The sequence below is a fragment of the Scylla paramamosain genome, unplaced genomic scaffold, assembly GCF_035594125.1.
Source record: "Scylla paramamosain isolate STU-SP2022 unplaced genomic scaffold, ASM3559412v1 Contig108, whole genome shotgun sequence".
NCBI classification, from domain to species: Eukaryota; Metazoa; Arthropoda; class Malacostraca; order Decapoda; family Portunidae; genus Scylla; species Scylla paramamosain.
The window spans coordinates 70,001-97,270 of record NW_026973773.1 but is presented as its reverse complement, the minus strand read 5'-3'; the positions used below and the strand labels follow the sequence as shown (position 1 = coordinate 97,270).

General features: G+C 41.3%; 2 long non-coding RNA genes across 5 annotated transcripts in view; both read left to right on the top strand.

Annotated features, from left to right (window-relative positions):
• The first annotated feature begins 5,019 nt into the window (after window positions 1–5,019).
• Window positions 5,020–13,076, top strand: LOC135099161 (uncharacterized). 3 transcript variants are annotated; one of them, XR_010267737.1, is made up of 6 exons: window positions 5,020–5,087; window positions 8,027–8,170; window positions 8,633–8,797; window positions 9,883–10,151; window positions 11,441–11,605; window positions 12,295–13,076. It is a non-coding gene; the product is annotated as an uncharacterized LOC135099161 (long non-coding RNA). The 3 variants fall into 3 exon arrangements; XR_010267736.1 differs by having other exon boundaries at window positions 8,633–8,809; XR_010267735.1 differs by lacking the exons at window positions 5,020–5,087; window positions 8,027–8,170; window positions 8,633–8,797 and having other exon boundaries at window positions 9,693–10,151.
• A 4,223-nt stretch (window positions 13,077–17,299) lies between these two features.
• Window positions 17,300–27,270, top strand: part of LOC135099163 (uncharacterized) — a 56,365-nt gene continuing 46,394 nt past the window's right edge. Inside the window, exon 1 of one of the 2 annotated variants that reach the window (XR_010267738.1) lies at window positions 17,300–20,275. This is a non-coding gene — a long non-coding RNA (uncharacterized LOC135099163). The remainder of the gene's footprint in view (window positions 20,276–27,270) is intronic. The other variant, XR_010267739.1, reaches the window with a different exon arrangement.

Here is a 27,270-nt window from a genome sequence, read left to right as displayed (position 1 = left end):
GAAGCAAAATAGAAAAAAAAACCTGTTAATGGTCTTAGATGATCGATCTCAGTAGTAAAAATGTTACACACCTATTATTTTCTTGGTGTTCGTCACAGAAAATAAGGAAATAATGAGGATGAATAAAACAAGTTATTTTTGTCATTAGATGGACAGTACTGATGGACTTAAGATTATAGCCATTATGAGTGTCTCATCTCACCTGGTGTGGGTCGCGAAGGTGAGGAAAGAGGGAGAAAGATTAGAATGAATAAAAAAGTCAATTTGTTGTATAAATGGAGAGGGACGATAGAGTTTAAGAGTCGCTAATAATATAGAACCTTAAGTAATATTACTACTCGCTTTACTAACTAGTATTTAGGATGAGACTAGCTGCTCTTTTCCACTAATGATCATCCCCCCATTTGTTCCCGCACTTAGCAAGCCCGCGCCGCGAAGACTGGGCATTGTCAAAGGGCGGGACAGTAACGTAACGATGGAAGCATTTTCCTTATCCAACCCATCCCACACTGTTGAAGGAGAAGCGTTCAGGTAAAAGAGTAAAAGCACTCCCACCATCAGTGTCAGTCTATGAAATGAAAAGTGTTTAATATGTACGAGTAGTTGAAAAGTATTGCCACCTTCCTCTCCCACAAGCTGTTAAGTGAAAAACCGTCATGTAACAGACGAAAGGCACTCCCACTCTACTCTGACCCGCAATATGAAAAATGCCTCAACTATTGGAAAGAGCTCAACCTTCCAAACCTGAATCATGAAAAATGGTCAGTAAATTTGAAAAGAGCCTCCCCACCCACCCACGCCTGGTAAAACGAAGTCATTTTTAGTTGGACTCCTTCATTGGTCTTTCACCGATTTTTGGGCCTTTGGGAGTTGAGTGGTGGCCTGTACGCGCAAAGATAAGAAAAAAGAAACTTAAAATAAAATTATGAACTGAGACGTGCTGATGGTAAAGAAGTCGAGTTTGAACAAGAAAAACAAAATAAAAGCTGTTGTAGGACAGCTTATTTGTTTATTCAAGAAATATTATACGAGTCATAGTGTGCACAAGTTCATTGGTAGTAAACTATTTTCATCTAATTATTTACTGATATTTGTGACCGCTGATGCTACTGCTGCTGCTGATAGTGATGCTGTTGTGGGACAGAAATCCGAGTTCATCTCTTCAAATTAAGAAACAGCTGAGATGCACGTTTGCGGTTTTGTCCATGAGACATTGTGGCCTCCAGTACGTATTGTTATCGGGTGTGTGTGTGTGTATGTGTGTGTGTGTGTGTGTGTGTGTGTGTGCGTGTGTGTGTGTGTGTGTGTGTGTGTGTGTGTGTGTGTGTGTGTGAGTGTGTGCACGAGCGAGCATGTGTTAGCTTCGTGGTGCATCTCAGCCTCGGGTCACCTCCAGACAGCAAAAAAAAAAAAAAAGAAAAAAAAAAAGAAAAAAAAAATCCAGCACACAAGGCAGGCAAGGCGAGTGTGTCGGCTTTGTGTACCTCATCATCACTTGACTCGTACTCCAATTCCCAGTTTCTACAAGTCCAGATTTAAATTTCGGTTTGAGTTCCACGCTATTACATATCGCTGTTTATATATTTGTTTATTCACGTAGGTGTTTATTTTCATAAATGTCAATTCTTCATTCGTATCTCAGTTTTTACTTTGTTTTATTTTTAATTGTAAGAATTAATTTATTTTTATAACATATTTATTTACTTTTTTATTAATTTGTTCATATTTTACAGACATTTATTTACATGTACAGTTGTTTATCCGTTATCTCAACGTTTTGCTTTATAATATTTTCAGAAGTTTCAATTCTCTATTAATTTCTCAACTTTTATCTGGAGCTCTGGTTAGGTCTAACGTGAACAACTCACTAACACCTTGACTCACCGACTCTCGTAGAGGATGTAGCTTTCACCTCAATCGCTATTTATGAATCCCGGATACTGTAGGATGCTAAAGTACTGCTGCTGCTGCAGGTGAGAGGGCATCGTCGCTCACTCCACCCACCATGCCACGAAAAAAAAAAGCGGTCGAGGAGGAGAAAAAAAAAAAAGACAGATTTATATATTAGAGAGGTAGGCTGCCTTAGAGGAGACGAGATAAGGAGGGATTTATCTTTCCTTTAAATTAAGTGTATTCTGTGAAGCATAATAAAGTCGCAACACCGCAAACTACGTGAGGGTGTAGACGAACCTCCTCCGTCACACGCTGCACGGCTTACTTGTGTGTTTTGTTACGTATCCCTTTAACCCTCTCCCTCCCTCACCTCCTATCTCGATGCCCCTCCCACCTTTCGTCTCTCCTTCCAAGCCTTTTTTCTTTAGAACTCCTTAGCTTCCCATAGAACATCTCCCTCCGGACCTGTCTGTTCTCTAATATCCATTTTTCTCCTCTTCCTTCTTTTCTTTAAAGTTTAAAGGGACTGGAGGGAGGGAAGGAAGGGAGCATGGGCGGGCGGCGTCATGACCCGAGCCATCGCCGCAGCTCACGTTACTTCTACAATAACATCCCATTGCTCGGCCAGTTGCCGTTCATTCTTTTAGCGTTCTCGTCACCAGTGTTCATGAGCAGCTGAGAGAAAACACCATGTACAGCTGGCGTTGGCAGCTACCAAAGAGAATATGCCATAGCGTGCCCGTTACTACGTCTTCATCTCGAAGCTAATTTTGAAGGATATTTTTCATTAATACAGAACCTCAGTCAACGTAATCTATCCTTCGCAGAACTATATTTCTCTTCATCACCCTATTCTCTTCCCTGAACTATTGCTAGAGTACTTTTTTTTTTTTAATAATACAGACTACTTTACGAACAAGACGCCTGTAACCTCCTAACATTTCCTTCCCTCCACATCAAGCAGTGTGGCTGTCGCTGGCATGCTATCATTCCTCGCTATACCATTCACATTTAACTACTACACACCATTTTCAACCTTGTAATTTCTCGGCGCAAGGGACTGTTCTTGCCTAGCCCCGTCCCTTACCTTTCGCTCTTCGGTTATTGCTTTCACCCGGCGTCGTGATTACTCGTCATGCTGTTTTATCATCTCTGATTACATCTGATAGGGTCGTGTAAAATACAGAAGAAGGTAGGGAAGGTGCAGGCGATGAACATGTTGTCTGTGAATAACGATGAGCTGATTGACAGGTATCGCATCGCCGGCTGTTAAATCTCGTGAACAATCTCGACACCTTCTGATATGAGCACATTCTCGACCGCTAGATCCTGACATTATCGATGGCACCTCAGGATGTTCCTCGCTCATCCTATGGCCGCGTAGGGCTAAATGGGCACTAAAATAGCAAAAAACCTTCCTTTTAAAGTATAGCGTGTCTCTTAATACTTTGTTTCTGGCGGTCTGGTGCACGTTTACTAACTTTGTGATGCTGCTGAGGTCTCGTAGGGATACGTGGGTGTGGTGCTACCAAGGCGACGACAACACAGGGCACACACACGAACGGGCCCTCCTTCAGGCACTGTCTGCAGCAGCTGAAAGAATGTTGTTTTTATGCTGGCTGTGTGTGTGTGTGTGTGTGTGTGTGTGTGTGTGTGTGTGTGTGTGTGTGTGTGTGTGTGTGTGTATGTGTGTGTGTGTGTGTGTGTGTGTGTGTGTGTGTGTGTGTGTGTGTGTGTGTGTGTGATCTCGTCTCGTCTCGCCTCGTCTCATCCCCCCCCCCCTCTCTCTCTCTCTCTCTCACTCTCTCTCTCTCTCTCTCTCTCTCTCTGCAAACGTACTCATATTATCCTAATTCATAGGAAATGATAGCTTGAGAAAAAAAAAAAAACACACACACATTAGTCAAGTGTGTAAATAACCACTCAGACACGCACGCACGTAAATGGATCTAAACGATTACACTGATGACAAATTAAATGTGCAGCATCCGTGATAAAGGCATTAGTGTTCTGCTGTATCTAAGACAGTGAGCAGCTTCTCGTGTAGCCTTGCCTAGTGAGACCCTCCTTCAAGAACGTCGTATGTGTGTGTGTGTGTGTGTGTGTGTGTGTGTGTACGCACATATGTCTTAGTTCCTGAAATATCCATGACTTCGAACCCTAGGAATTTTTGTACTCCAATTAATTGTTTTTCGTCACGCTCTCCCCTCACTGAATTCATGATACTAATTTCTTACCTTCCGTCCATTTGGGTACACTCCGCAAGACTGTTTTTTTGTGTCAGGAAGAGTTATGATACTACCCTGCCCAGGTTCAGAAATATGCCTTTTGGAGGTGATGCAGGTGGAGGTGAAGGACCGGGCAGCGGTGAGAGGAGGCTACTGTGTCTGGGTGCTGAGGGGAGTAATGAGAGAGAGAGAGAGAGAGAGAGAGAGAGAGAGAGAGAGAGAGAGAGAGAGAGAGAGAGAGAGAGAGAGAGAGAGAGAGAGAGACAGAGAGAGAGAGAGAGAGACAGAGAGAGAGAGAGAGAGAGAGAGAGAGAGAGAGAGAGAGAGAGACAGAGAGAGAAGAGAGAGAGAGAGAGAGAAGAGAGATTTTGTGAAATCTAATAGTGCGTAATATACTTTGGAAAAGGTTCATGGACTCGGTAAGCAAAATACCTTATCCATTTGTATAAAGAAGAAAAGTATTACATATCATTGTGCCCTATCATTCTTAACCAAAAAGTTGTAGTGAATTTTCTTTTTCCGAACTTAATGTGCTTACTTCTTATGTTTTCATGCTTTACCTAACATTATTATCTCTTTCCCAGTTTATTCCTCCTTTGTTCTTATTCAAACACATTTTGTTTTATATGAATGCATATACAGCTGCTTCGAAGTTCCCCCGGCAGCAGTCCGCATTAGCATAGTGTATCTTAATTTGAACATCCAAGTACTGTCAAGGAAACTACGACGCAGCGCCAGAGAGGACTTGAGACTTAGATGGAGCCCAAATACTCAGTGTTGTGACCGTCCAGTGATCCTCCAGTGTCAGAGGATTGGATGGCAAAACAGACACTCAATTCGAATGGGGTTTTTTATGAAGCAGTAACGTGAACCTGACCTGGTAGGCACATTAAAGTTGGAAGCGGGCAAAAGAAACGACGAGAGATTTCAACTCCGTGAAGAAATTATCGATACGCATACAGCGAGGTGAGACATACGTGAGGGAAGGAATTCTGGCCAGGTTTTTCACAGTACTGTATAAGATGTCTTTGTGTTTTCTTTGTGAGGTGTTCAGCTGGAGGATAAACTTTTGTACTCATGTAAGAGAGCGTGTACACAGTGTGTCCTTTAACAACACGTACTCGTATGCTTGATGAGCGAGGTGTATCACTACAAGTAAAGCGCCTCACACCTAATGAGCGAACATCAAAACCTTACTGCCATCAAGACTCTTCTCAGTATTCTTATTATCTGGCTGAAATACAGTTCATGAGGCAGCAAACTCTAATCACATTTTACTTTCGCTTTGTTCACCTTTGGTAACACCAAAGGATGGTGTGGTAAGCCTGTGACAAGATCGTTGGTATACTCCCAGCCGGTGGCGTAAAACAATTTCCATTAGGGCTGGGACTAATTTGAGCTACGCCCACGTTATTAAAACGAGAATAATTAAAAGCCCACGTAAATCAGTAATCATGATCAGAAGTCCTGAAAATGTTAACCCGGAAGGAGTAACAGTGAAACATTTAGAGACGCACGAAGGAGAACAGGAAAAGTGTATGGAGTGTGGTGTTCCTTGGGGCTAACGTGCTGCCTTGACCACGCCTCCCCCTTCCCTTATCTACACTATCCCCCTTCTCTGCCCAGGCTTCCATCTCTCTCTCTCTCTCTGTCTCTCTCTCTCTCTCTCTCTCTCTCTCTCTCTCTCTCTCTCTCTTTCTCTCTCTCTCTCTCTCTCTCTCTCTCTCTCTCTCTCTCTCTCTCTCTCTCTCTCTCTTTCTCTCTCTCTCTCTCTCTCTCTCTCTCTCTCTCTCTCTCTCTCTCTCTCTCTCTCTCTCCTCTCTCTCTCTCTCTCCTGATAAAAACAATAATTCAAGTTAATGGTCACAAATATTAATTGAAAATGTGCGTTTATTTGTGCCAAAGTGCCTGTGTTTGTCATGTGACGTACATTGTTAAGTTCGCTCCAGCTGATTTGCTGCGGCTTAGCATTTTTGTCATTTGGTTTCGTAACCTTCTCCGAGATAGTCAGGTGTCAATCAAGGCAAGCACCTCTAGGTAGATCTGCATGATATGCCACACTCCTAGCTTACTGAATTTCTAATGAGGAGGTATTGGCTATAATAGAGAGAGAGAGAGAGAGAGAGAGAGAGAGAGAGAGAGAGAGAGAGAGAGAGAGAGAGAGAGAGAGAGAGAGAGAGAGAGAGAGAGAGGTTCAGATAGACTACTTGTACCCTCGTTTTGGAAATTTGTAAATAGCCTCAAGGAGCAAGGCAGTGTGAAGCATTACATTCATTATGCTGTGACTGAAGACTCTTAAAAGGAAAGAAAAAGAGTAACTCATGCACTTTACATGAGTTTCAAGTCGGTTATTTTATCCGAATGTAATTTTTGCATTGTCCAAACCAGTCCAGTCACACGTGGGCTTGTTGTACCAGGCCAACACTGGAGTCTTTCCTCGGGATTGCTTTGAAATTGCTGTCTGGACATGAACACGTATTTCTGTTTCCGCGCGTTGTCTCCCATACCGTGCAATCTGTTTTTGTTCTTTTACTTTTTGTTTGCATTTAAGATAAAGAGGCGGGGATAAGAGGAATGACAGCCTTGTGCAAGTTAGAGTACACGTGTTGTCTTGCCGTGGTTAGTACTTAGTGGTGTTACTGTCCTCTGTGGGACATTTTACCGATGGATCTTGTTACCACAAAAACTTTAAGTCGTACTCGAATTTTTTTTTTCTCTCTTCATTTATTGTGAAGCAATAATACATTCGGGTTACCCTTGACCAACATCCCTTCCTCATCAAAAGAATTACAACCGCTGTATATGTTGGGTTCTTCTTGTGTGTATGCTGAGACGCGCCGACTGCGCTGCTCCTGGGGGAGACTTTCTGAACGACATTCTGCATCTAATTCTGCAGTGTCGTTTCGAAGCTCCTATTTTTTGTATATTTTCATAGATATAATTAACTGATATTCACTGGTGATAACCAATGCATCTGTCTATTGCTTGAGTGATAATGAGTTATTCCAGTTTACAGATCTACCACTCACCAAGTCAAAGAAAATATATCCGAACTCCACATAACTATATTCTGTAGACAGCATTTCACCATTACCAGACTACATCCATCTTTGTACTAATTCCTTGCACATACAGGCAAGATTCATAATGCCATCACAAATGGTCGTAGACAAGACACGCGTCACGGGAACTCAGCAGCGATGGGGTGCTTTGTTACAGCTTGCGAGAGCAGGACATTCCATATTTACGAGTATTTGTTGATATAAGGAAATAAACAACAATATAAGTAAAGGGCACATGGTGGAGGTCAACTTGTTGACTGAAGCTTAAAACAACTTTCACCGAACAACTGAGCTGCCTCTTGGTCACGGCTTAAATTTGCTCCAACCAATTGTTTTCCTTGTGCTTTAAATAAATGTGATTCTCATCTTATTCTTTCTGAGAGGGATGGAGATCTGGAAAGAAAGGTAGCGTAAGATTTGATCACGTAGTATCTGCGCAGGCACATTACTTGCCACTTAGAGAGAGAGAGAGAGAGAGAGAGAGAGAGAGAGAGAGAGAGAGAGAGAGAGAGAGAGAGAGAGAGAGAGAGAGATTAAAACGGACGGAATGAAGTATAGTATCATAAATTTATTAATTCATGATCAGTAAAAAATGAAACACACACACACACACACACACACACACACACACACACACACACACACACACACAATGGGAGAAAAACTTAAGTTATCGCTTATAGATTAAGGATTAAGGCAGAATGTGTCCATTCCCCGCCTTTCTCTCTCTCTCTCTCTCTCTCTCTCTCTCTCTCTCTCTCTCTCTCTCTCTCTCATATTGTCGCAGCACTACGCAATATCATGTAATCAGTCAACTAAGCGTGTTTTGCTTTCGTGTCGCAGAGTGCAAAACAGTGATCAGTGAGGGCGTGGACGTGCAGCTCACCGCTAGCTGCCACAAGCCTTGGCGCCGCAGCAAATCGTGCCAGCCCAGGGAGGACGCGGCGCCTAACTCCCATCGCGCTTGGTGTGCTCGCAGGAAGGATGGTAAGTAAAGACACTTGCTAAGCTCTCTGCGGGAAGGTAATCATGAACTTAGCACGGGATTCTGAAGGCTGTAGATGAATTTCACACACACACACACACACACACACACTGTAGAAACAAAGAAAAGAGAAAAAACGCATCTCATCCTCAAAGAAGTAACAATGATGTGACTCAGTAACCAAAATTAATAGGAAGCTTTTAAGAGACTAGACAAATTTATGGATAGGAATGATAGGTGCACTTACTTACTGTAGGTATGCTTTGTGTGAGGACTGCCAAGTGTGTGCCTCCTGGCTTCTTGCTGTTTCCCTTGTGTTTTTGCTTGTATCTTACTATGTTCTTTTATTCTTACCTACCTTATCAACAACCTTTCTCCCAAATCCCGTGGGCTGTAACCCTTGCCAGCATTCTCAACTATAATCGAGACTTAATCTGCTCTCTCCATCCCTTGCAAAACACCAGTGACTTCAGTGGGACTTGGGACCGCCACACTTGATGACCGGTGTGGTGACGCGAGGCCGAGGGGACACGGACCGCAAACATTGGGTGAAGGCCTACACATTCACCCATTGCAACGACTCCAAGGTTTGGTTCACCTACAAAGACGGCAACCACCTCGATACTAAGGTGAGCGACAAGGTAAGCCAGGGAGAGCGTCTTGCACTGATGGTAGGAACTGTGGTGGCACCTTGTACTGTTGTGATGGAGGGAGTGTAGCTTGGTAGCGCAATGACAGTGTATCTAAGCATTTAGTGCCAGTCAAGCTTTATGTACTTAACTGTGGAACTGTGGTATCACCTTCTGCTGGTGGAAGGAGTGCGGCTGGGTAATGCAAGAGTATCTAACCCATGTGCATCCAGTGAAGCTTTGTGTGCTAATAACAGAAACTTGTTGTACCGCTTGTTGGTAGAGGGAATATTGCCTTCTGATGCCAATGTGTCTGAATATACTGGCTGAAGCAGCTGGTCTCATGCGGTTAGAGGAAGTGTTACCCTTTTTGACCTTGTGAATTGTGCTAATTGAAAGAGCTGACTGTACACAGGTCTTCAGTGTTTGTGATTCTAGTATCAGTTGAGATACGAGTATATGGCTGATCTTAAACGGTTGATAGGAGCTTAACCTTTTCCTTGAGAAGTGAGAGTAGTCATCCAAGGGTACCTGTGCAAGGCGTGTGGCTTTGTCTTTTTTTTTTTTTATGTAGAAAGGACACTGACCAAGGGCAACAAAAATCCAATAAAAAAAAAATGCCCACTGAAATGCCAGTCCCATAAAAGGGTCAAAGCAGTGGTCAAAAACTGATAGCTTAAAATAGCTTAAAACAACACTCAAATGGTCCCTTAACCCTCGCACTCTCACTAACCCTAACGTGAGTGAAGTCAAATTTGCCTTAGCGTTAAACACTCACTCAACCACCCGCTCCCTTACTTTCACAGTTGGCAGCCCTTGAAAGGTTGTGTGGTCGCTCTGTTTATGTATGCGCATAGAGTGGCATTTCTGAAAGTTTGGTTGTGTTCGGATATGTCGACTTGTTCATTTTTTATTGTTTATTGCGGAGAATTTTCAGCTAATTTTTCATCAAAACATATATACTAGCATAAAATATGTGATATAGTATCATGTACACATAAAATAGTAGGTTGTTTGAATATTATACGAACATGTTACATAGCCAAGTCGCAGTGACAAATCGAACATCTCCCAACCCGCTGCAGATGAATGAACTTTATGTTCTCTTGCAAAAATGTTGCGAAGTGAACGAATGCAGCACATGGGAGAAGAGGAGAGGATACTTCTATTAGACTTAATCAATGAAAGAAGAGGTGTTCTCCTCAGCAAAGCCACCAACCGTGACCAACGCCCGCATTATACCGGTCAAGGCAAGAGTATGGGAGGAGATCACGAACTCTCTTGCTGCCAGTGGTCTGGGGCCGCAGAGGACTGTAAAACAGATTAAGAAGATTTAGGAAAACATGAGATCAAGGTTAGTATGTTGGTTTTAAAATGTCGTTTGGTAATTAGCAAGTTTACTTTTCCACACTCCTACGGTAGAAAGTAATTATGAGATGAAAAATTAGTTAAATGTCAGTGTTATCAGGTTAAATTAATGTTACTGTTAGTTACCACTTACCGGTAAAGAGGATTTCTGTTGGGTAATTGGTACATAATAATAATTGTTCTTGTTGTAGTTTATTAATGAGTACCTTTGTAAAACATTAAGAATTTTACAATCTACCCATCTAAGATTGTTTCTAAGAAGGACAGGGTTTAGAAGTCAAGGGAAATGTGTGTGGTAAAAAAGTCAACCTACTGTTCTGTAGACAGGTAAAAGTCACCATTAAAAATAATATAATGTCACTCCACTTTCTCCATCTCAATTGAATCCTCCAGTTGCTTCCTTATCTCAACTACCCTCTCCTGACAGACAGAATATTAAGTCTCTAATTGCCTTTACCCTAGTACTTTGCATGAATGATTTAAAGTTTTCTTAGAAATATGCATTTGATTATTTTGTGAAACTATAGTATTAGCACCTCTCCAAACACTAAGAGAACCATGCAAGGAGCTAGAGTACCCAATATATAATTATAATATAACATGTCTGTGATGTTGTGAGGGTGGACAGCTCTTGTGAGGTTACATAACATTGAATTAAGTTAGGCTTGATTAAGTTTGGTTAGGTTGGTCTGTGAGTGTTACCTAATCTAATTTAAACTTAAGTAACCTAACCTAACCTCACATAAGCCATATAGGACAGGATAAGTTTGGTTAGGTTACTTTATTTTAGTTTAGATTAGGTTATATCAGATTGAATTAGGTTAGGTTTGTCTGTGACTTATTTACCTAACATAATCTAACCAAACCTAACCTAGCCTAGCCTAGCCTAACCTAACCTAACCTAACCTAATCTAATCAAACCTATCCCATCCTATCCAAAGCTGACCAAACCTCACAACAAGTGCTCCCCACTTTAAAACATCACAGACAATGCTGACCAGTAATGTTTCTATAATCTTTCATTGTTTTTTAATGATTAGAGAGGAAGTGTTATTCTATAGTTTTATCCTGAAATTTATTAGTTCTTACCATTCTTCATAAGAACAACAGCAATTAGGCTACAATATTTCTTTAATTTTTGTTTATGTAGCTTTTATAGATGATAATTTATCAATATGAAATTATGGTATGGTATCTTTCTTGTACTGTGCAGTGCAGGAAAAATAAATGAAAATATGTAACTTTTTTATGCCTAATGATGTGAAATAATTTCAGGGCCAAGAAGTTTGTTAGTGACCAGAGGAAAAAACTGTGTTGAACAGGAGGTGGTCCTCTAAGTCCAGTTGTCAAGCCAGACCCTGTATTGGAGAAAATCCTTGCTCTCATCGCAGACGAGCTAGAACCGGACCCAAACCACAGTGACAGTGACATGGCCAACAGGTTGGTTCCATTAAGTAATAAATTTTCTGTTTTACATATCACATTTCTGTTCTTAAATGTGATATTGAGTTCTAGTATATTCAGACTTGCAAATATTTCTGATGCCATCCTTATTTTTGCAAATTATTCATCACTTTGGAGCAGTGGTTCCAATAATTTTCTTGTTCTTAACCCAGTTTTCATCTATACTTGATTAATATCATGGGACTCTTTGGTTTGGCTTAATCCAGCAAAATATTTCACCACATGGTCATGCAGCATACTCAGACGACTCTAAACTGTTTTGTAGCATAGAGACCAACTATTCTGTAGACAAAATTGGTGTTTTCATGTAAACTTGCCTTAAGAGCTTCCTTGAAAAAATGGTGTGCATGCACAGAAAATACCCTGATATGACGGACCTACTTTGGTTTACATGGAATCTGTCTGACAGAAGACCCACCCAGACTTGACAAATTCCAGATAAAGCAGAAATTTCTGGCTTGTAATAGATCTGTCAAGGCCTTAGAAAATCTGTATTGACCAGAAACCAATTTAAGTTCATCTTGCTTAGAGAGGGTTGAACATTATTATGTACCTTGTAACTATATTACTCGTTCAATGGAAGAGGCAATCCATTCATATACTTAAACACTATACTGTAAACAACCATACTGTTACTTTCATTAATGTTATTTGTTTGTTCACAGATGTCACTGTCGTTGTTATTAATGAGAAGGGAGAGCAGTTGGATGAGCCGATGGCCATGACTGAACAGCCATCCACAGCACGCTCAGTGCCTATTTCGCTCATGCCTGCCAGAGGAAATGATAGTGCACCTGCTGCTTGCACCTCTTTTGTTGAGTCATCGGGAACTGCAGCTTTGCTCTACAGTCCTGCCATCCACCGCACACCTCTTTCTTTAACTTCTAAGGATGTTCATGGAACTGTAGTGTCATCCTCAAGCTCCTCCAACCACTGTACACCACTTCCTTCAACCTCTGTTGATGTACAGTAGCTTCAATTTGCAACAGTAGCTTCAATTTGTAGCACACCTCTTCCTTCCACCTCTGTTTTGGCATCGGTACCAGTTACCTTTCCAAGTGAATTGTCACCAATACAGTCTTCCAGTGCGAGAGGAAAAGTGAGTGGGAAAAAGTTTAAAGCAAAGAAAAGGCAAGTGGAAGACAGTGTTGGCAGAGAGTCCTATGAAATGTTGTCAAAGTTTCAAAAGGAAGAACATGAAATAGTGATGCAAATTCATAAACAAAACTTAGAAAATAAAAAGATTGAAGGGGACTGTTTATGCCAAGCAATGAAAATTATGTCTTCTATACATTCAAGAGTTGGAGACACACTGGAAGATGTGCGTGCAGATGCAGGTGCATTTGTAGATTTCTTGGACAATTCTAGAAATGATCAGGCATAAATTTGTTTTGCGGTGTTGCTGTAAGATCAAGATCCAAAGTTTCTTTACTCACCCAGTTTAGTACAAACACTTATATATATATATATATATATATATATATATATATATATATATATATATATATATATATATATATATATATATATATATATATATATATATATATATATATATATATATATAGTAATCTCAGTGCTTTGTTTGAGAGGTATCATCATTATATTTTTTTGAAATACTACATGGATTCATGTACTCATGTGATATAGGACTGATTTATTATATAATTACTATATAAGGGCAATGGCCATTAATAACTAGTCTCCTTTTTTACACCCACAATTTAGTACAAACACTTAGATAATCTCTGTGCTTCATTAGTGATGTGATCATTAAAGCATTTTTTCAATAAGACATATTCATGTGATATATGACTGTGATTTATAAATAGAGGTAAAGATCATTAAAATCTTGTTTTTTTCTCAATATGTATATTTATTTACATTGGATAATAAATTACTATACAGTTAAACACTGAAGTTTTATTACTACACACACACACACACAACACACACACACACACACACACTAAAACTACAGTATATAATTGATTTTTCCTTTTCTGTTGCAGTAAAATATGATTACTCTATTCGATGGTGATAAAATATGTGATTATATTTTTGAGAAAAATATCTTTTACTTAGTGTTGTCATTTACCATAACTGTATAGCAACTAGTGTATTTTCATAACAAAGTGTTTATAGTCATATTGTATACAAAGTAAAATCAAACTCATCAAGGTAAGAAATGGGAATTACAAGTACATTTTTCTGAGTAACAGTTCACATAAAAAAAAAGAAATAGCAAAAATACCTTAGATTCGTACATATTTGAATACTATTTTGGATAACACTTATAATCAGTTATATGTACACATATAGTTTAGAGGGAATGCTCTTGAATACCTGGTGTAATATTTGGTAGTGTGGCATGTGTGAGATAAGGATGTCTGTCCGCTTGGGTGTTTACCAGATACATGGATGGAGTAATGAAAGAGGTTAATACAAGAGTATGGAGGAGATACCATATTTGAGTGGCAGAATCAAACCATCCTGTTATCAGAAGTATGTTCTGATATATCTAGCCCTTTCAGCTTGTTGTGCTGCATTATTGTTAGCAATGGCTGTTTCTGGGTCAACACCATGATCATCTGCATTTGAATCATCCGAATCTGCATCGTCTGATTCAAGATGATGATTTGGGAGAGGCACATTACTCTGAATTGCAAAAATATGTAGCACAACTGCTGCTACAATAATGTTTTTTTGTGGTGTCTAAAGCCGTGTAAAGACGCTTGCCCAAGCAACTAAAGCATCTTTTTAAGACACCAAATGCACATTCTATTTTATTTCTTGTTTTAATGTGTGCCTTATTATACGCTGTTTCACTTTGGTTGCTGGGATTCATTAGTGGAGTAAACAGATAACTACAGCAAGGGTAACCCATGTCCCCTAACAACTTACCCTTGTGCATGCCTTGCTCAAATTCATGCCGTAACAAACTGTTGTTAAAAATGTTGCTGTCATGGGCACTACCCCACCATCTCGCAACAATATTAAAAAAAGTTAAATCTGGTCCACATACAGCTTGACAGTTAAGGGAGAAGATACCTTTTCTATTGTGGTACAGTTCTGGATTCTCACAAGCTGGTCGCAGAATGTGAATGTGGATTGTGCAGTCGATAGCACCAACAATTCCTGGCATTCTGGCAATCTCCAAAAACCCTTCCATTACTCTTATTGCATTCATACCTGTTGGCATCTTCACATAGTCCTTTGCCATCTGAGCAATAATGGGCGTCACTGTCCTGATACACCTGCTAATACTTGTCTGAGAGACTTGGTAGCAGTCACTGATTGTAAGTTGGTGTCCACCAGTGGCCATACATCTCAGTGTTATAAGGAGTTGCAGATGCTGTGGTATTGGGTAACCTGATGGGAAATGAAAGGGCAATTATGTAATACAGCTGTCTCTCTATGTTCATTATGCTTTGAGATAAAACTAAACACCATAGCACTTTATTGAACTGTATACCACAAAACATTCTTTGAATATATGCTGTATCGCAGAAGAGAAAAAGAAGCATCCTGGACCATCCATTTTTTATGAAAAAAAAAAAAAAATGAATATGCATATTCTACTATATTACATGTAGTGTTACTAAATAATGTATATTGTTAAAAGTGTGTAAATGATAAGTATGGCCTGACAAAATAATGAATATCATTTGACAGGCTCTTCTGCCAGTAATAATGGATTTTATATGTACCAGCTACTGCATTGATATCAAACTTGGAAGAGTGATCCCATCCACCAGGAAACCAATGACATGTACTCCACATCTGGTACCTACCTCTTGCATCTGCAGCAATGGGAAGGTGTCCTCTGACGTTTTGCAACAGAGCACACACTCCTTGGTCAGTCTGAATCGTTGGAGGAATTCTTCCTCAGCAAGGTCTTCAAATGGATTGCTGCGATCCCGAATGACTTTTCTTAGCCTCACTCTTCTCAGCCTCACTCTGACCATCTCCTCCATCCTCCGCATATTTCGCAACTGAAGCCACTGATGACCATTCTCCATGTTAAATCTATAATGAATAAAGACAGACAATAAGAAACCACATAACATAACATTAGACAGGTTGAAAAATTCTTGGAGAATATGGAGGGCGATATGCTGATTTCACTTGGTAATAAAGCTATTTCACGTTCGCTTAAGTTACATTAGGTTAAGTTGTTATATAAATACGGTTCCAAGGCATTGACTATTTTTTATCTGGGTGGAATATAATGCTTTTTATTTATTTATTTCTTTTGAGATAGTGAATTGTGGTCACGTATGTGTTTGCTTTATATATATATATATATATATATATATATATATATATATATATATATATATATATATATATATATATATATATATATATATATATATATTATAAAGTTCCCGGAATTGAAAAGTATCTCGAAATGAAAATGCATCACATTTGATACATAAATTAGTTATCAGTACCTCAAAATTAGTTGTTTTATCTCCACTTTATTTCCTTTTTTTCCTTAGTATCCATTACAAATCATATTAAGTTGTATTTACTGTTAAAAGAACTAATAAGTGATGGTACTTACCAGTCAGCTGAGAAGACCACGCCGCAGAGCAGAGTATGGGTTTGTTGACGCTTTTTCTTTATCGTATCCTTACTGTTTCTAAAAGTCACTAAAATTGCCTCACGGTTAAATTGTTGGTTACTATAGCAAGAAAGAGGCTGTAAAATACTTGCTAATTCGTTTCTGATTATATCTGTAAGATAATTATATGATTTTATCGGTTATTTCATTATAGGGTAGCATGTAAGGCATGCTTACCACACCCTTGTCACTAACCCTTACATTTCCAATAATATTAAGGGTTTACAGTGTGGCAAGTAAGGGTTCATCAAAGGAATCGGTATTTAAAACTACGAATTTCTCATGTAAGGGCCCTCAAATTTTCTAAAACTACGGCCCTAAGTGTCTTGAAACCTCCCTCTTGAAGGAATTCAAGTCATAGGAAGGTGGAAACACAGAAGCAGGCAGGGAGTTCCAAAGTTTACCAGAGAAAGGGATGAATGATTGAGAATACTGGTTAACTCTTGCGTTAGAGAGGTGGACAAAATAGGAGTGAGAGAAAGAACAAAGTCTTGTGCAGCGAGGCCGCGGAAGGAGGGGAGGCATGCAGTTAGCAAGATCAGAAGAGCAGTTAGCATGAAAATAGCAGTAGAAGACAGCTAGAGATGCAACATTGCGGCGGTGATTCCACCCTGTCTAGAAGAGCAGTATGAGTGGAACCCCCCAGACATGTGAAGCATACTCCATACATGGACGGATAAGGCCCTTGTACAGAGTTAGCAGCTGGGGAGGTGAGAAAAAACTGGCGGAGACGTCTCAGAACACCTAACTTCATAGAGGCTGTTTTAGCTAGAGATGATATGTGAAGTTTCCAATTCAGATTATAAGTAAAGGACAGACCGAGGATGTTCAGTGTAGAAAAGGGGGACAGTTGAGTGTCATTTAAGAAGAAGGGATATCTGTCCGGAAGATTGTGTCGAGTTGATAGATGGAGTAATTGAGTTTTTGAGACATTGAACAATACCAAGTTTGCTCTGCCCCAATCAGAAATTTTAGAAAGATCAGAAGTCAAGCGTTCTGTGGCTTCCTTGCGTGAAATGTTTACCTCCTGAAGGCTTGGACGTCTATGAAAAGACGTGGAAAAGTGCAGGGTGGTATCATCAGCGTAGGAGTGGATAGGACAAGAAGTTTGGTTTAGAAGATCATTAATGAATAATAAGAAGAGAGTGGGTGACAGGACAGAACCCTGAGGAACACCACTGTTAATAGATTTAGGAGAAGAACAGTGACCGTCTACCACAGTAACAATAGAACGGTCAGAAAGGAAACTTGAGATGAAGTTACAGAGAGAAGGATAGAAGCCGTAGGAGGGTAGTTTGGAAAATCAAAGCTTTGTGCCAGACTCTACCAAAAGCTTTTGATATATCCAAGGCAACAGCAAAAGTTTCACTAAAATCTCTAAAAGAGGATGACCAAGACTCAGTAAGGAAAGCCAGAAGATCACCAGTAGAGCGGCCTTGACGGAACCCATACTGGCGATCAGATAGAAGGTTGTGAAGTGATAGATGTTTAAGAATCTTCCTGTTGATGATAGATTCAAAAACTTTACATAGGCAGGAAATTAAAGCAATAGGACGGTAGTTTGAGGGATTAGAACGGTCACCCTTTTTAGGAACAGGTTGAATGTAGGCAAACTTCCAGCAAGAAGGAAAGGTAGATGTTGACAGACAGAGCTGAAAGAGTTTGACTATGCAAGGTGCAAGCACGGAGGCACAGTTTCGGAGAACAATAGGAGGGACCCCATCAGGTCCATAAGCCTTCCGAGGGTTTAGGTCAGCGAGGGCATGGAAAACATCATTGCGAAGAATTTTAATAGGTGGCATGAAGTAGTCAGAGGGTGGAGGAGAGGGAGGAACAAGCCCAGAATCGTTCAAGGTAGAGTTTTTATCAAAGGTTTGAGCAAAGAGTTCAGCTTTAGAAATAGATGTGATAGCAGTGGTGCCATCTGGTTGAAATAGAGGAGGGGAAGAAGAAGAAGGAAAGTATTGGAGATATTTTGGCTAGATGCCAGAAGTCATGAGGGGAGTTAGATCTTAAAAAAATTTGACACTTTCTGTTAATGAAGGAGTTTTTGGCTAGTTGGAGAACATACTTGGCATGGTTCCGGGCAGAAATATAAAGTGCATGAGATTCTGGTGATGGAAGGCTTAAGTACCTTTTGTGGGCCACCTCTCTATCATGTATAGCACGAGAATAAGCTGTGTTTAACCAAGGTTTAGAAGGTTTAGGACAAGAAAATGAGTGAGGAATGTATGCCTCCATGCCAGACACTATCACTGTCTGTGCATGAAGTAACAGTTTGTCAGCTAGAGTGTTTCCTCCCAGCATCTCAGCACTGCCGCCAATACCTGTCATCTCTCCTCTATTTTATCTCAACTTCATGATGTATGCAGCGCCATCAGTTTGGAGAGAGCTGCCAAACTCTCTTACACACACACACACACACACACACACACAGAAGGAAGCAGATATGCGTGTGTGTGTGCGTGTGTGTGAGAGTGTGAGACCAGCTGTCATTTTCTCTCCTTTGTAGTCGCACCAGTGACAGTGTGACGGGCAGAGTCGCTACTAGGCAGTATGAGCTGAAGACAAAACACTACAGTTCCAGGGAGATTTATGTAATTTTAAGTGTGAAAAAAAAATACTTGCATGCTACTTTGATGAAAGTTGTGTGAAATCCGTTAGTGAAGATATGCGTATCGATCTGTTTGGGGCTTCGTTCAAGGTTTCATGGATTGTTTCATATGAAAGTGAGGTTTTCCAAGTTTCCAGCGGCAGTTCCTGTTTGGCTGCCCTCCTGTACAGTGAGTGTCTCACTGGGGTAAGCTTATACGTTCTCCACTGGATCCGCTAAGGTATTTGTGCCTACGATTTCTTTAACATTGCTGCAACAAGACATCTCATGTACGTATGTGGCTAAATATTAAGAAGAGTCGTGCGGCCCTATTTCCTATTTTTTTGTGCTCTCACCCCTCACAATGTTGGGTAGCTGGAGGGAAAGCGGGGTTTCGGGTGGAAAAAGCTAAAATAGAGCCAAATACCGCCTCTCACCACCAAAACTAAACAGGGAGCTGCACTACTGCTACTGCTGCTGGTGCTGCTCTATTTCATATTTACCGGTTTAGTTAGGTTAGATTAGGTATAATTAAGTTTAGTTAGAATGGTAGCAGCAAGAGCAAGAACACAGCGGCCATCACAACAACATGAACAGCAACAGTAGTGCAGCTTCCTATTTATTTTTAGTGGTAAGAGGCGATAATTGGCTCTATATTACCTTTCCACACCCGAAAACCCCGCCTTCCCACCAGCTTCCCTTCACTGTAGGGGACACGAACCGAAAACCCCGCCTTCCCACCAGCTTCCCTTCACTGTAGGGGACACGAACCGAAAAAAAAAAAAAAAATAGGAGAGAGGGCTGCACGATTCTTCTTAATATTTCCCCGTAATGGTATATACACACATGCATGTGAGAATATGATAAGAATTGTCTGCTGTATGGATCATGTACACCTTCAGAAACTGACAACGGAGTTTTAATACAGACCAGAACAAAAATTATATGTTTTGATATGAGAGAGTGATATGATCAGTGCGTATGAAGTTAACACAAAATATGATGTAATCTTGAATATGTACGGGTGCCTTTAATTTATTAGGAAAAAAATATATATATACCATTCAGGAGAAAATTCGTTTGTTTTATAATTGGGTATTGTGTCATGAATCACGATGTCTTGAGTACCTGACGGGAGTCGTGGTTGTTCGTATTCGCCCGGGTTTCGGGACGGTCCTGTGTATTGCCATGTTTTTCTTGTTTTATGCATTTTTGTATGTATATTTGTAGATCATATTATGAATATTTATTTTTGTGTGCCTTTTGCATATTACTTAGGTGAGGCTTAGTATATAATTATAGGGAAGTGAGGTGTTATCAAGTGCGTTCTGGGTGGCCAGTGGTGACGTGACCAGGGCTGTGTCAACACCAGGGTGGTGTTGGTTGTGTGGGGTGCACCTGGGCCCTGTGTTGGCCTTTGAAGGTATGTTAAGCACTATAAATGTCTCTATTTGACTGTGATTATTATGTGTGTTGTTAGATGTGGGTATGGTTCTGGGAAAATGTGTGGATTGCCTCCATACGGTGCATAGCTGTGCAGGATTTATGTGGTGACGTGGCTACGGTGCAGGGAGTAGGTGGTGCAATGCCGGCGACCCGACACATTGTGAATTACCAGGGGGTGTGCGGGGTGCGCCAGGTTCCTGTGGTGTCCTTCCAAGCTGGGAAGGTTTAGGATGCAATGTGGGTGTCCAGTGACGGGAGGTACCGCCTAAGTTACTTTGTTTTGTGAATGTCTTTGATGAAGTTCAGGGTCAATTGTTTTCATTCTGTGTGATTCATGATAGCTGTCTGTCACTTGTAGTGTGTTCCTTGAAATATTTTGTGTTGTGTTTCGTTGCCAGCTGCTCACGATACGAGGCACATGTCAGCACCAGGTGGTTTGCTGGGGAAATTATTCCAACTGGCACTTGCAGCTTGAAACGCTTTGGGAATTAAAGTTCAGACGCCCTGCCCGGTTTATCATTGGTCATCCTACACTACTACTTGATGCTACTACTACTATTATTTACTGCTACTACTAATACTTCATGCTACTACTACTACCACTACTACTACTGCTACTACTACTACTACTACTACTACTACTACTACTACTACTACTACTACTACTACTACTACTACTACTACTACTTGCTACTTTTACTACTTGCTACTTTTACTACTTGCTACTTTTACTACTTGCTACTTCTACTACTACTACTACTACTACTTGCTACTTCTACTACTACTACTACTACTACTACTACAAGTACTACTACAACCACCACCACCACCAGCACCACCAGTCCCACTAGGAAATCACAATGACGAGGGCAGCCAGAGATGTATGTCTCCGTGCTCCCTCTCGACTGCCGCCGTCCATGCCACGCGGTGCCTCGCCGCCGCCTCATAACACTGCTGGTTTGTGGATTCCTGCATTCTTAAGGTGTCGCCTTACAACCTCGCCCTCCACCACCACGACTCCGGGGACACAGAGACACTTTTCCTTCGCGTGTTTGTTCCACCGCACGGATGTACTTATATGAGGAAATCGTGAAAGAGAGAGAGAGAGAGAGAGAGAGAGAGAGAGAGAGAGAGAGCGCGAGCAAGACTGGGAGTGACAATTTATGGGGCTACTTATCGGTCTTTCAATGTGTTTTATGGTCCATTAGTCTGCTTCCGTCGATCTAGTAACTATGTAGTTCTGTACTCTCTCTCTCTCTCTCTCTCTCTCTCTCTCTCTCTCTCTCTCTCTCTCTAGTTGCAGTACTCTCTGAACTTACGCTTATATTGATGACTTATTTATTATACTCCTTTCTCGTTCTACCAAGCTCCATAAGTCTCTCTCTCTCTCTCTCTCTCTCTCTCTCTCTCTCTCTCTCTCTCTCTCTCTCTCTCTCTCTCTCTCTGGGGAAAGCAAGTAAAACAACTGGAATTTGTTTAAGAGAAAATAAAACAGCGTTTCCTTCACACGTGTGCAAAATTATTCGCTTATTGAAAACGCTTCGAGAAGAAGAATAATAGAAAAAAAAGAAAACACTGTACACTTTTGGTTCACGATCCTGCTTACGTTCTTCTTTCTACCCAGAGAGAGAGAGAGAGAGAGAGAGAGAGAGAGAGAGAGAGAGAGAGAGAGAGCGTGAGTGAGCGAGTGAGCTGCACCTGCTTATCCTTTCCTTTCACATTCGTGATATCCCCTCCCTATCTCTGCGTGCGTCTGAGTATCTGTGTGTCTGATGCGGGGCTGAGTATCGTGAACCCTGAGTTATGAGTGTAATTTCCTCTGCAATTTCCGTCACTTTACGCTTTTTCCCTTGTTTATTGTCCCGTCATTGAGCGAGTGAGAGGCGAGGTGGCGATAGCGCTCAGCTTGGCGATAAAGTCACGTGTTGGTTGTGCCTTCTTTATGTAAACGGAGAGGGAAGGTATGGATGGATTAGTGAATGAGTGAGTGAGTGTATGAGTGAGTTAGGGAAGGGATGGATGGACTGGCGAGTGAGTGACTGAGTGAATAATTGAGGGAAGGGATGGATGGACTGGCGAGTGAGTGAGTGAGGGAATGAGTGAGTGAGGGAAGGGATGGATGGACTGGCGAGTGAATGAGTGAGTGAGGGAATGAGTGAGTGAGGGAAGGGATGGATGGACTGGCAAGTGAATGAGTGAGTGAGTGAGTGAGTTAGGGAAGGGATGGATGGACTGGCGAGTGAATGAGTGAGTGAGGGAATGAGTGAGTGAGGGAAGGGATGGATAGACTGGCGAGTGAGTTAGTGAGTGAGTGAGTGAGTTAGGGAAAGAATGGATGGGTTAATGAATGAGTGAATGAGTGAGGGACGGGATGGATGGGTTGGTGTATGAGTGAGTGAGTGAGTGAGTGAGTTTTTCTCCTTCGACACCTGTTTGAATGGAGATGTGCTTGAATTGTGCATTGGTTTGTAAGGAGACGTGGTAAAAGGAGACGTGGCATGTCGGTTCACATTCGCGAAGGCTTCTCAGCTTATCGGAAAACGAAATACGAGTGTACCTGTCATGAAACTGTCGTCATTCGTGTATGTGCGCAGCTCCAGAATTTTTACATCCTTGGCTCTTACCGAAACCCTGACAGTGACGATACTATCTTTGACTGCTTGTTAATGGCAATGGCAATGATTCAAGATGAGGACCGAAAGGCAGCCTTTGTTTTTGCTGGTGATTATAATGCCCATCACCGTGAATGGCTTGAATCAGTTTCTCCAACTGACTCCCATGGTCGTGCTGCTCTTGATTTTGCGAATGTCTCTGGATGTTCTCAGTTAGTTGTGGGTCCAACACATCTGGCTGGCAATCGGCTTGATCTTGTCTTTACCGACGTACCAGAGACAGTCAAGGTAACCACTATGGCAACTCTTGGCACATCAGATCACTCTGCGATTAGTATTTAACTTAACTTGAGACAAAATATTCCTGCATACACAGTCACCAAAGAGGTCTTCTTGAAGGGGCGCGTTAATTGGAGCTCTGTCAGAGAAGACGTTTCTCGTATTCGTCTAGGACCGGTCTTGAGCAACCCTGATCCTGTCTCAGCATTGAATGAGGAACTGAAGCGTATTATCTCTCGGAGGGTTCCTGTAAAGAAAGTTTGTTTGCGCTCCAACGACAAGGCCTGGTTCAACATTGATTGTCGTACTGCTAGAGACACTAAGCAAGCGGCTTATCGCAGGTGGTCACACTTAAGGACACGTGAAACTTGGGATGCGTGCACTGTTGCCAGAGCTTCCTGTGCGGCAGTCTACAGGACTGCTGAGAGCGAATATTTTACCTCTGCGAAAGAAAAACTATCCACTGCATCTGACCCGCACAAGTGGTGGTCCACGCTGAAGTCAGTTGTCTTTGGTTTGCGACCATCTCTCCCTGCTCTGCTTTCTGATACTGGACAGCTGATCACAAGTCCAAAAGGCAAAGCTGATCTGCTGATGAAACACTTTGACTCCAAGCTCTGTCGAGCTCTAGCCCCCACCAGCGAGTTGCCTCCTGCCATGCCAGTCTTGACAAAACTGGCTTTTAGGTCTAAGGAAGTCATGAGACTACTTTTAGCACTCGACTCCCATGGCGGCACGGATCCACTTGGGATGTTTCCTATGTTTCTGAAGGAAACAGCTGCAGTTCTTGCTCCCAAACTGAGTGCAGTCTTCAGACGCCTAATCCTGACCGGTAGTTTCCCCATGTGCTGGAGAAATGCGAACATCACAGCGATCCCTAAAGGCTCTCCATCATCTGATGCCAGCAACTATAGACCAATCTCTATCACGCCGTTACTTTCTAAGATCTTTGAACATGTTATTTCTGGTCGTCTCTCTCGTTACCTTGAACACTCTCATTTGATACCAGCTAATCAGTTTGCTTATCGGAAGAACCTAGGGACTACGGATGCGCTACTCACTATCTCTCATAAGATTCAGCAAGCTCTTGACTGTGGGCATGAAGCCAGGGTAGTCCAATTTGATTTCTCTGCAGCTTTTGACCGAGTCAACCATGCCGGTCTTCTCAGGAAGCTGCAATCTTTTGGTGTCGGTGGCCCGGTACTGTCCATCTTGACTCAATTTTTGACCCACCGCACCCACCGTGTGTGCGTTGATAGTTGCTACAGTGACTGGTACAGCGTCCACTCAGGTGTTCCCCAGGGTAGCGTACTGGGACCTCTGCTGTTCAATGTCTACACTTCCGATCTACTACAAATCACTAGCAATCCTATTTACGGATATGCAGATGATGTGACACTTGTTGCTACTGTTGAGTCACCGAATTCACGTCTTGATGTTAGTACATCCCTGAATGAGGATCTCAGACGTATATCTGACTGGTGTCGCACCTGGAACATGAAACTGAATGCATCAAAATCAAAATGCTTGTGTATTTCACGCTCTCGCACGCTAAATCCCCTTCACGGCCCTCTGCTTGTTGATGGCGCGCCTCTGACAGTATGTGATGAGCTTGATATTTTGGGTGTCAGATTCGACTCAAAACTGTCTTTTGAACGGCACATCAGGCGTCTTGTCAGTTCTGCCTCGCAAAAGCTTGGCGTTGTGAGGAAGGCTTACCGGATTTTTGGTGACCAGTCTATCTCTGCCAGCTGCTTCCGGTGTTTTATTCTTCCACTGCTGGAGTATTGTGCTCCTGTGTGGTCTTCCACAGCTGTGTCCCACCTCCGTCTCATTGACAGAGTTGTCTCCTCCGCTAGGTTCCTCTGTGGTGGCGAAGCAGCTTGGGATCTTGGTCACCGACGCAATGTCAGCAGTGTCTGCATGCTATATAAGATCCATGCCAACCAGCTTCACCCGCTGAATGCCTCCATCCCAAATGCATTTGTGCCCACCAGAAACACTCGACTTGCGTCAAATTCACATGCGCGCTGCTTACAGCAGGTTAGGTGTCACACCAGTCAGTTTCAGCGAAGCTTTGTTCCTTGTGCTGTAAGACTTTGGAACATGCTTGACGAGGGCACATGCACTGCGAGTGATGTGCAAAAATTCAAGTCTGCTTCGAACAAAATCTTGAAGAGTCTAGTCAATTAAACTCTGGTTGCTTTTGCAGCTATACCTGTGATAAATTATGTAACTATACCTGTGATTTTATACCATCAAGTTTTAAGTAGTTATACTACATTTACTCGTGTTGTCTGACATATATTAAATAAGTCAGAATTGTTGATTTTTTTTGTTGAATTTTTTTGTGAGTTTTAATAATTCTCAGTTCGTTGAGGCGTTCTTTATAATTGTTTAACCTATTTTCTCCTCCTGCTCTGATTTCATCCTACTATTGTGCTAATTGCTTTTCCTTTCTTCTTTCTACGGTCAAGGTGGGTGGGGGTTGTCATCTGGCAACTTACAGCGCTTGCGCTCGTCCCACTCTGCCTTCTCCGTTAGGTTTAATAATAATAATAATAATAACTTCGTTAATTGATATTGAATCAGGATTGAAAATTGATGTGTTTCTCTTTTCTTTATTCACGTCAGTCTCGTAAAAAAAATAAAAAAAAGATTAGGAAATACACGAAGAAACGTTAAGGAAGAATACATTTCATGTAGATTTGCTGGCTCTAACGAGGGTATTTGTGATAAGCTGCACGGATCTAAAGGCAAAAGATGTAGATAATAAAGGTGAAGGGTTGTGTACAAGTGTGAAAATGCACTCTGCCTCTCTTTCTGTATGTCTGATTCTGTCTTTCTGGTTGTCTGTATTTATGTGTGTGTCTTTCTGCAGAATCTAAACCTTAGAAAACGTTTATATTTTGGAGAAATCATAAAGCGAGAATCACACAACCGTAAAAAGAACACGATTATGAGCCATACAAAATATTGTGATCACCTTTGTTTATAATCAAGCCTTTGATAAATATTTCCTTGTTCTTGGAGAAAATTTTCTTCATATAAAAAAAAGTGATAGTATTTTACAGACATAAGAGAATGTCCCAAAAATATAGTCATGCTACTCCACGATAGACATGAGGACAAAACATTTTTCTTGCTATTCTCGGATGCCTGTAAAACACTAAAACATTTTCTTTTCTCCTATCTTGTTTTCATAATTAATAAGATTTTCTGAAACGCGTAATTCATAACTAAAATTTTCTGAAACGCGTAATTCATAACTAAAATTTTCTCAAACACGTAATTCATAACTAAAATTTTCTGAAACACGTAATAGTAAAACGTTTAACATCAAATCCGGATTATAAACAAAAAATAATGGCAAAACTAATGTAATATTGGGTCGCAGTTACTGCAGCAAACCACAGCCTTGACAACTCTGTCATGCATTCTTTGAGCACTTGCACGTTATGAATATATACAATAGATGCTCAGCTTTCCCTTGAGCATATACAGACACAGTGAAGATGTCAAGCAGTGGTCTCTTTAGCTTGTTTTTAATGACAGGAATACAACCTAAGAGTAAGACACGTGCGTCTCAAGAAGAATATAATTTGCCAAGTTTTTCCCTGTTAAAACCAATAACAAACACACAACTTGCTGGATATCTTACCTTGGTTTTACTAGACATTTATATACCTTGATATCTGCTCAAAATCTCTGAAATATCCAAGCAAACCCTCTCGCTTTGCTCGTCGCTAGCATTCAGTCGGTGTGGGAAGCTCCATGTGGCGTGCAACAGATGCCTTTCACCGCCATGCCACGTCCCGCTGCTCCATTGCCTGCACACACTGCTGCTGCAAAAATTACTTCCCTCATTCCGTGCCGCCAATAAATGCAACTTAATGACCTACGAGAAACATAATTAGTACTACACTTGTTTATTTTTAACTTGTCTTTCACTAGAGAAACAATTTTTTGAAAGGGGAAATAATACTGATGTGCCTGTTAGTGTAATTGTCCACCTGCTCTGCCTGCCTTGTCTGTTTGTTTGAGCATGTTTATGTGTGTCCATCTTTCTATCTATGAATCT